Genomic DNA, 10412 nt, shown 5'->3' on the forward strand with positions numbered 1-10412 from the left:
GACTTAATGAATGAGAACTAGCTCACATCTGCACTCCAGTACTGATCAGAAAAACCAGTCCCCATATTTACATACAGCGAGGAATAATTTTCTGGTATATTGTCGTCCTCAGAGCATCCTTCACTTCCTTGTTCCTCGGGCTGTAGATCAGGGGGTTCAGCATGGGGATCACAAGGGTATTGAACACGGCCACCATTTTCTCTCAGTCCACTGAGCTGCCAGACGAGGGTCATAAATATGTAAAGATCAGGGTCCCATATAAGATGGAAATGACAGTCAGGTGGGAGGCGCAGCTGGAGAAGGCTTTGTGCCTTCCTGCCATGGAGCGGATCCTCAGGATGGCAAAGATGATGTAAATGTAGGAGATGAGGATGGTGAAAATGGTGCCTATTGTTTCTATGGCTGCAAAGATGAAATGCACGAGCTTATTGATGCGAAGGTAAGAGCAGGAGGTTTCTTGGAGTGGGCAAATATCGCAGAAGAAATGATCGAGGACATTGGAGTGGCCGAAGGACAGACTGAATACAGTACATGTATGCACAGCGGCATTGACACAGGCGCATAGGTAAGAGCCAGCCACCAGCTGGAAGCAGACTCTCTTGGACATGATGACATAATAAAGCAATGAGTTGCCTCTGCTGGGCACAATCCAAAGTGGATGCAGGGCACTGGGGGGAAAGGTTTCTGAAAAGCCAACTTTGCTGTTTATCCAAGAGTTCAGAGTATGGGCTGTACAGCTTGTGCTGAAGCCCATGGTCTTTAGCAAGTTCACAAATAGAAATCAGTGCCCCTCTGTCCATTTCACCGCAGGCAGGCAGGTGGGGATGGAGGGGTTCAAACACCGCTTGGATCAATGCTCTCCATCCTAGCTCAGGCTTCGTTTGGTTTCCTTCATTCTCCCCCCTCCACCCTCCCCAATCCTGGTAGCTTATTCTGGAAAGTTTCGCAGGTAGCCTGAATTCTCAATGGCCTTTCAGGAGAACTCAGAGTGCAAACCTGCTAGGGCCTCCATAATAGCCAGGTCCCCACCAAATTCAGGGCTCACTTTGACTAAATGAAAAAACTCTCTGGCCTTGAAATTGACCAATGTTGACCATTTCATGGTATTGTAACCATTGTTTTATTCTCTGTTTCCTGGGCTCCTCATGTCACAACTGCCTGTCATTCTGGAAGGTGCCTTTTAGTGAGTTACAAGCAATTGGGCTTAATATGGTGCTAAGTGTGTGAAATTTCATGGCCTGTGAAATAGAGGACGGATTAGGAGATCGTATTGTTTCACAACCGATGCCTCTATGAAAAACTCAGTGTGGGGTGAGGAACAGAATCTGCTGTTTTACTGGGTAACCTGCTTGCTCCCCAGAATCAATAATGTCCAAGTGGGGTGATCCGGGCTGCAGCTCAAACATCCAGCTGGGCTGGCCTGGGGCAGACATCAGGCCTGCAAGGGAAAGGTGGGTGTGGCAGTGACGTCACAAAGGCCTTTGGGAGGAACTCAGCCTATTGGGCAAAGATGATGAGGCGGCTGTGACCTCACAGAGCTCCCTTGGCAACAGCCATGCAGGACAGGGATGTGGGGCAGGGGAAACCTCAGAGAGCCCTGTAGCCTTGCTGCAGCAAGCCTCCAGCTCGCGGTCTCTCTGTGAGGACCAAGACAGGATTGGTGTGGTGAAATTCTTTGTGATTTTTTTCATTTCTGTGGGGATTTTGTCGAAAGAAGTCATCATCTGCGTAGAAGGTAAGAAAAAATATAGGCTCTATGTACAACATGGGGGACTCTATCCTGGGAAGCAGCGACCCTGAAAAAGAGTTGGGGTCATGGGGGATAATCAGCTGACCATGAGCTCCCAGTGGGACGCTATGGCCAAAGGGGCAAATTCGACCCTTGGAACCGTACATAGCAGAATCTCAGGTAGAAATAGAGAGGTTCCATATTTGTGTACTGGGCACTGGTGCAACCACTCCTGGAAAATTGTGTCCACTTCTGGTGTCCACAGTTTGAGACAGATGCTGATCAATTGGACAGGGTTCACATGAATGATGAAAGGATTAGAAAACATTCCTTGTGCTGACAGAGTACAGGAGCTCAATCAAAGAGAAGGTTAAGGGATGAGCCTAAGGGAAAAAATATTTACTAATGGGCCCTTCGCTTTAGCAGATAAAGGTTATGAGCCGACAATGGCTGCAAGCTGAAGCCTAGACCAATTCACACTGGAAATAAGAGCATTTTTAACGGTCAGGGTTGTCCTGGATCCTCCACAACTGGCCTTTTTTAAAATCAATATTGGGTGGTTTTCTAAAAAATCCACTCTAATTCCCTTGGGAATGATTTTGAGGGACGTTCTATGGCTGATGTGAAACAGAAAGTCAGACCAGAGTGGTTTCTTCTTGGCTTGGAATTTATGAACCTGAGACTCGCTGCGGGCATTTGGGATTTGTCCTTTTTTGCTTCCCTCTTCCTCCTTCTCTCTGTTCCTTCTTCACTTTTCTCTTCTTCCATTTCTTTCTGCTGCCCTTCTTCCTGGGGAAGGTGGGGCTGTGCTCCAGCTGTCATTGTAGGAATCCCTCACAGAGAGGTGGGGCTGGAATTGTGGGCTGCTGGTGATCTCCATTATAGTGGTCTCCTGTGGTGACTAGTGCTGGCTTTTGTGGGTCTGTTGAGAATGCTCATCCTCCAGGCCTGAGAGTCTCCACACTGATTGGCCAAGTGTGGGGCTATTGCTGAGTTCATAGGGAGGAGACTCAGGCACTTTCGGCTGAGTGCAGTGAGGCCTAAGACTCAATTCAACGGCATTTCTTTGTCTGTCTCTAAGGCGATAATTTTTGAAGGCTACATCCAACTGATTCCAAAATTTCAGGGAATTTCTAGGCATCAGTGGGAAGAACCTTGTTGATTTTGGTGACAATTGGAAAATACCACCTCCAGAAAAGCCTGATTTCTACACTGTGCCCGTTACATTGGTGCTGTAAGCTGAAGGGTATTGTGACTTGAGAGTGAATTCAGCCAGTCAGTGCTAACTCTCCACAGGTGATTTGCATAAGTCAGTAAATGAACCTGAAGGTTTCAGTGGGAGCGTTGCCCAAGGCAGGCCACAGACTTCGGGTTTATGCTCAGAGTTAGTGGAGTCAGTGAGGGACAGATGGCTGAGTTACCTCTGGTGTCACAGTGTTACTGCTCAGGTTCCTCTGCCTGCAGCACCACCTGGGCAGGGACTGTCAAGGGGAAGGTTTTGTAGATTTGAAATTTATAAACCAGGAAGTGCAGAAGAGGAATGGCTTAGACAATTTGGCAATAAAATGTAGGTTTTGTGGCAATATCCTGTGCAATTAATACTGGTTCAGGGACGGAGACAGCATTCCTGCCCCTTCTACCACCTCTTAGCTGGACCTACATAAAAGAGACTAGCTAGAGTTTCGGATACTTGAGTGTTTAAGACTGAGCAAATAAGGCACAACAAATTACTGATATGATGAATTTTGCTGCCTCCTCTCCTTTAATAGAATACAAGCAGTTTATGATATTCCCGAATGAAGTAGTTCTTCTAAAATCAAGGTGAATACCAATCAATGGCTTTTTCAAAACCAAAACCCCTCAAAAGGTTGTTTTTTTTTAAATTTAAACTGGATTTTTGAAATGTAAATTTAAAAACAGTTTGTTTGTTTTTTTTAAACAAAGCTGCCAGGTATCAAATGTGAAACTGTGACAAGCTATATTAAGGCCTATAGTTGCTTTAGCCTATTAAACTAATTTAAATTAAATAAATATATGAAGAAGTCCATGTTTGCTGCCAAGTTTCAGAGGGCGTCAAACCACTGAACTGTTGGAAGTCATTGCCTAAGCACCTGGGGGTACAGAAGTTGTTGAAATAGCTAGATTTTTGCAGCAATAGTCTCTTCTGCAGGTGCAGAAAGAATATTTTCTTCATTTCAATTGATGCAGCTACTTCATTCAAATTTAAGAAACTGATTGGGAGTTGAAAAAGGATGAAGGCTTCTTTTCCTCTTGTAATATATGAATAAACGCTAGAGAGGAGGAGATGTGAGCTACTACTTCTAAAATCTGGAAGGATGTTTATGACCAGGAACAATCAGTTCAATGCATGAACTAGAGATACTTCTTTACCTCAGTTTGTTTGAAATTAAAAAAAAAAAAGTTTCAGTCACCCTTTTTGTTCTTATGTATCCTGCAAAACCAGCGTGTTTTAATGTTTACCTGTTCATAGAATCATAGAAGACTTAGGTTGGAAGAGCCCTCAGGAGGTCATCTAGTCCACCTCCCCCCGCTCAAAGCAGGACCAACCCCAACTTAATCATCCCAGCCAGGGCTTTGTCAAGCTGATCTTTAAAAACTTGTAAGGATGGAGATTCCACCACCTCCCTAGGTAACCCATTCCAGGGCTTCAAAAATACAAATACAAAACATTTTGCATGAAGTTAATCCACCCTGATCTTTAGTGTCTGGGGGTATGGGCCTCTGAGGCTAAACTGAGACCCTCATTGGCTAGAACCACCCAGTGAGCCAGTAACAAATTCCAGTCCTGTTACCGTCCAAGCCTCCATAATCCAAGGAACACCTGAGGGCTTCAGGAGACAGAGGGGTGCTGAGAAGGTCTAACTCATGATTGCCAACACAGAGATGTGTTATTGGCTTTGGATGGGGGACAAGGAGCAAATCCGTCAGTCACTATGTCAGGTCACACTCGGAGCCAGGGAGACTGGGGCTAGAGTCCTGCTGGCAATTCCCAGCTCTGGAAGGGAGTGTTCTTCTAGTGGTTAGTGTGGGAGCCTGGACAAAGGACTCCCGGGCTCCATCCCCAGCTCTATCCTTGACTCCCAGTGCAACCCTGAGTTAGCGGCTTCTCCTGCCCAGGCCTCTGTTTCCATCAGTGGGGCTGAGGACACTCCCCTACAGCCCTTGGGCCGTCAGGCTTCAGGAATGTGCGCGAGGTACTAGGAAACCTTGAGATGGGAGGCGTCCTGCTGGCCGTCGGTCAGTGTTGTGACCCCCCGGCTGCTGGCCTGAGTTTATCCATCCCCTGGCAATAAAACATTGTCTTGTTTTCACAGCCACTTTCGATCTCTTGGCTTCTACCCCCTGCCCTGCTGGCAGGGCATTGTGCAGCACCCTGTCCAGCCCACCTGGGTGCAGGAGATCGAGGAGGAGGGTAAAGGAAGGACCAACACCGAGCATCTGTCATCCAGCTCCATCCCATCTAGAGCAAGTAAGTGGAGTTCGCCAGAGCCATCCCCAGTGTGGTGGGAATATCCCACCACTAGGGCTCCCAGCCCGTCCCTGGTCAGAGTTTGTTCCTCAGATTGAGGGTTCCTGTGCCCTGGGGTGGGATGTGTGGGCAGGAGGAATTGCCTCAGCAGAGGGGAGGTGGGCAGGGCAGCAGGCAGGCTCGTTAATGAGAGGCTGCTTTGAAGCCAGACTCATGGCTGCTCCCCACTCAGTTCCAGGATGGAGTGGCTGAAGCGGATGCTGAGGAGGAAGGCTGGGCAGGTGTGTCAGAGTCTGCACCCTCACTTGAAACTGGGGGGTTTCAAAGTGAGGACCCGCATGTCTTCCCCCACCCCAAAATCCTAGGGTAGGTCCCCTTTGCTGCCACCACCGCGGTCAATACGTGGGCCGGGACACCCCTGTTTCCCCCCTGTCTCCCTTCAAAGACACTCCCTGGGAACACAGATCATTCACAGAGGAGGAACCTTCCCCCTCCCCTCTCTGCCCTCTCTCCAGCCTGCTCCTGAGAGAGAGATACCTTGATTCAAACTCCTTGAATCTCCCACACACAGGGAAGCAGCCCACTTCCCCCCTCCCTCTCTGCTAGCCACTCTGTGAATCACTGAGAGAGAGCGTCTTAGCCCCTTCCGCTATCCACAGTGGAAGGAATTTAATCAAATCTTTATAGAAAGAATTTATTAAAAGAAAACAAGAAAATACAGAATCTCTATGAGTCCAAGCTGGACACTCATAGGGTATAACCTTGCTAAGTTCTGGAGAGAATCCCCTCTCCTTCTCAGTACAACCAGTACAAGCAGAATTAAGAATAATCAATAACAAACACAGAATTGCAAGCATAGGATTATTAGGTGAGGACACCAAGTATCTTTCTAATACTCACTATCTTGACTAGAAGAAATTAGTTCAGAAAGGTAGAACCTTGTAGACTTGATTAAAACATCTGGACTCCTGTAACTCCAGACGGCTAAGAACAATACACACACACACAGAGGGAAAAAATTCCCTCCCAGGAATTTCAAATTCTCTTCCCTGATTGGTCCTCAGGTCAGGTGCCTACCAGGTACTATTTTTAACCCTTTACTAACTATTCATGACAAGGTGGCCACTGAAGAGCCCCCCGCCAGCCCAGACCAGGAGATGGGCAACTCTGGGACAAACACCAGCAGCTCCACCTACTCCCGAGTAGCCAGCAGCTCCTCCGTGGGGTCTGGCAGCCCATAGTTTCTAGGCTCCCTCTTTGCAGGTGATTGAGACCCAGGGGAAAGGGAGGAGGACTGGGGCGGTGGGGGAGTAGTAACACCCTGTGCCTATCGGCTCACCAAGGTGCGGGGACTGACCCATGTGAGCCCCACTAACACCAGTGGGGGTGGTACAGCCATGCCCCAAGGCAGGGGATGCTGGGCGGAGTCGGGAAGCTCCAGCCTCCCCTGATCATGTTGGTGGGGGGGGCTGACTGCCATGGGGCCCTGAGGCTGATGGGGCTGAGGGCGTCTCTGGGAGGGGCAGGGTGGGGCCCTCGCCGCCATGGGGCTCCTTACAGAGAAAGGGGAAACATGGAGCCTTCTCTGTCCACTGCATCCCCCCAGCAGCAGAAGGGATTAAACTTTCTCCTTCCCACCCTGGTGCAGACACCCCCAGTGCCCAGGTGTCATGGCATGAGGAGCAGGAGGAGGAGGAAGAAGAGGAGGAGGATTTGTCCCCCATCACGGTGATCCAGCAGCACCTCCAGGGCGGAGCTGAGGTACAAAAATCCCCCAGCTGCGCTGCCCCCTAGTCTGTCCTGCTCCTTGTTCCATCCCCACCCAGGCAGGGGGGCCTTGTCCCAGAGAATCCCTCACCCCGAATGGGGGGACACATCTCCTTTGTTATCAGGCACCCCAAAGTGGGGACATTTGTCCCACACAGGCCAAGGTTTCTGCTCCCCGCAGACACTGTCCCAGTTCCAACCCCCTGTCTGTGCAGGGCGACACTGGTTTGGGGAAGGGGGCGGCTTTCCCTGTCCAACCCATGGAGCTCCTGAGCCCTGGAGCTGGTTTGGGTTGGGCGGGGAGGTCCCTATGTAACAGGCTCTCTCTCTCTCCCCACCCCACTCCTAGCTGGTGGCGGACAGGGCCGAACAGCTCCGCTTCCTCCACGCTGTGCCGCGTCTCTGCTTCTCGGCACAGAAGCAGGGGCGGGACACCCTGGAGCCCCCGGTCTCCAAAGCGGCCCTCGTGGAGAGCATTGCGGTGAGTGCGACCCCGTGCCCGGCCCTGGGGCGAGGGAGCCAGACATGGGAGGAAGCGTTAGTGGGGCCGGAGGGGGAAGCAGAGGACGGGGGGTCCCGGGGCGGAGCGCTGGGGAGCAGGGAAGGGGAGAATTGTGACACTGCTGGGGAGCTGGCAGTGGGGGAGGGGAGGGCGGAGTTGTGGGGGGAGAGGGGGAAGGAAGTTTGATGGATGGGAGGAATGGGGGGGCCCAGCTGGTTGGGGGTGGGGGTGACACTGGCTGTTTCTGCAGAGCACTTGGGGCTCCTCCCGGGGAAGTGCCAGTGCGTCTGCAGGGCCTGAGTCTCACATGCAGTTTTGTTTCCTTGGGGTCTCCCAGGAGCTGATTGAAAATCTCCCTGGTCCGTCAGAGCCAAGCTCCATCATGCGCAGCTCCATGGCCGCAGTTTGCTGCCTCAGGTACCAGGACCCTCCCGTCCAGCTGCCCTAACCCTGGTGCTGACCGGGCCCAGAGCCGGGAGTCACAGCTCCTCCCCCGCCTAGGTTCCCCCCGGCTGTGGCTGTTCCCATCCCCCAGCAGAGGAGGCGGGAGCCGGGGGGTTGATTTCACTCCAGGAACGTTACAGCGGCCGTAGGGAGGGGATCACTGCGGGGGAGGGGGTCATGTCCATGGCAGTGCCAGCACCACCCTGGTGCTGCAAAGTGTACGACAGGTTCTTCTCTCCTGCCAGCAAACTGAAGCCGCTGCTTGCTCTGGAGCTGGAATCTCGCCTCCTGCAGGCTGTTCTCCACTGGATCTATACTATGGGCACTGAGCAGGACACCACTCACTTCCGGGTAGGTCCTGATCCTACTTCTCTGTCCCAGGAGCAGGAGCATGCTCTGGTCCCTGCTCCCTCGCTTTGATGGAGCTGCTGAGAATAGGGGAGGGGTGAGCAGAGCTTGGAACAGGCCCAGGACAAACTGGCAGGGGGGCCCCTTCCCTCCAGAGGGGATTGCTTTACTCCTCCGTGGCTGATCCCAGACTTTCCTCCTCTACTCATTCTCTGATCTCCTGCCTGGACTCTCCCAGGGATCCTACCTCCCACCCATTTCTGTTTGGCTGCTCCATAGTCTGCTGGGTACCAGGCACTGCACAGAGAACTGCTAAGAGCAAGGATTGAAGAGGCAGCAGGCATCCACCCATGAACTCTTGCTAAGTGTCCCTGGAGTGATGTGAATGAGAGAGGCCAGGATGTGCCTTTTGAGTCTTGCCAGGGCTCCTGGAGAATCCTTCTAATTGTCCCCTGACTGGTGTAGCCCCATGTCCCATGACTGACGGGTGCTCCCTCTTCTTGCAGGCTCTGCACAACCGCTATTCGCGGAGCCTGGACACCATCCTCAGGGGCCGGCTAACAGAGACCCCCACCTTGGACAAGCTGCAGCACCTCCTGGAGGTGAGTAGAATGGGACGGTCTGGGGTGGAATTTCCTCTTAGCTCCGGGTGAGGGCTGCAAAGGAGAGACTAGAAGAGCCACATTTCCATTGTGTCCTCACAGCTTGGACCCAGCTGGCCACACTTTCCCAGAGCTGTCAGTGCAGGTGGAAGGAGCTGGGACTGTCAGCCAGAGTTCTGCACGGTTGCATTAAGCACTAACAGTGAGCACCAGGCCTGGCTGGGGACTGAGAGACTGAAACCCCTGTGAGTTGCAGGACATGGACCTCTGAGAAAAGTCACTGGCTCCTCTCTAGGGAGACCCTGAGATACAGGAGGAGCCTCAGGAATCAGCTCTTGTGTCCTAGGGACACTGCAGTTCCCAGAGGGCCTGTCCTCATGGCCGTTCCATCCATCCTACCAAGGCCTTTGCAGCTGGGGTCTGGGGTCCACTGCATGTGCCTTGATCCTGACGTGCTGTTCATGGATCAGGGGTTCAGAGCAAATAGACCAGCCCCACGACTGACCATTGTCCCAGCCTGGAGAGACAAGGAGCTTGTGCCCAGCAAGACGTGGGCAGTGTCATGAACCCCCTTTTCAAGCTCTGCGGCCAGGGCTCGGCTACTCCACCCTGAGCACACTTGGGGAGGGGGAGAGGCTGGTTTGTAGAGCGTGTACGCCTGCCCGCTGACCCTCCCCTGCCTCCTTCTCCCGCAGCACATCCATCGCTCTCTCCTGTCAAATAACACCCAGGAGAGAGCCAGGGCCGTACAGACCAGCGTGGCCCTGCTCGAATTCGCCACCTCCCTGCCTGGATTTGATGTAAGTGACCTTTGACCCCAGCATCCTGCCGAGTCAGGGCTTGAGTCAAGTTCCTCATCCCCTGGCTAATTGAACCCCTGGGTCTGTAAGGGACTGCGTTCCATAGGCCGCTGGCTGGCAGGGTCTTGCCTGGCCTCAGGGCCCTTGTTATTCTGGAGCAGCGAGGCAGCGAGTGCTCAGCGAGGGCCCTTGCCCTGCTCCCTTTGCTCCGAGCTCCCTTGGGGGCAGAGAGGAAGAGGGCTCTCGCTCCTCTCCCCCAGCGCCTCCTACAAGGGGTGGGAGCAGAGCTCAGGTCCAGGGGTGCTGGGAGCTGAAGGGAGAATGGTGATGGATTCCCCTCTCCTCCTCCTTCCACCAGAGCTCCTCCACCTTCTCCAAGGCAGGCGACTTTGTGCTGCAGCTGGGTCTCCATGTATCTCACCCAGTCAACGACATCAGCCGGCAAGCCAGGGGTGGGATATATTGGCTGCACAGGCTCCTGCTGCAGAAGAGGGGTAAGAAACCCAGCTGGGCAATGGGACCCCATGGAAATGAGCCTCTCGGAGACTAGCTCCAGCTGGCCAATGGGACGCGTGTAGAATTAAGGCCTCTCTGCTTAGACCCACTGTAGCGGGGAAGAGGAACCCCAATAGAAACAAGGCCCCTCCTTTGAGACTCCCTCTGCTGGGCAATGGGACCCTACAGAAAGAAGCCCCCTCCTCTGAGACCGACCCCAGCTTAGATGGTGACT

At 52.6% G+C, this 10412-nt stretch overlaps 1 protein-coding gene and 1 long non-coding RNA gene across 2 annotated transcripts in view; one reads left to right on the top strand and one right to left on the bottom strand.

Moving 5' to 3' along the window:
- The window catches only part of LOC123350078 (deleted in malignant brain tumors 1 protein-like), a 267416-nt gene that overhangs the window by 190440 nt on the left and 66564 nt on the right, over positions 1 to 10412 (bottom strand). The gene's annotated exons all lie outside the window — the stretch shown is intronic.
- On the top strand, positions 1598 to 6413 carry LOC123350138. Its single transcript, XR_006573715.1, has 4 exons — positions 1598 to 1735; positions 5065 to 5219; positions 5452 to 5500; positions 6338 to 6413. It is a non-coding gene; the product is annotated as an uncharacterized LOC123350138 (long non-coding RNA).

This window comes from Mauremys mutica, chromosome 15 (assembly GCF_020497125.1).
Source record: "Mauremys mutica isolate MM-2020 ecotype Southern chromosome 15, ASM2049712v1, whole genome shotgun sequence".
In the NCBI taxonomy this organism is placed as follows: Eukaryota; Metazoa; Chordata; order Testudines; family Geoemydidae; genus Mauremys; species Mauremys mutica.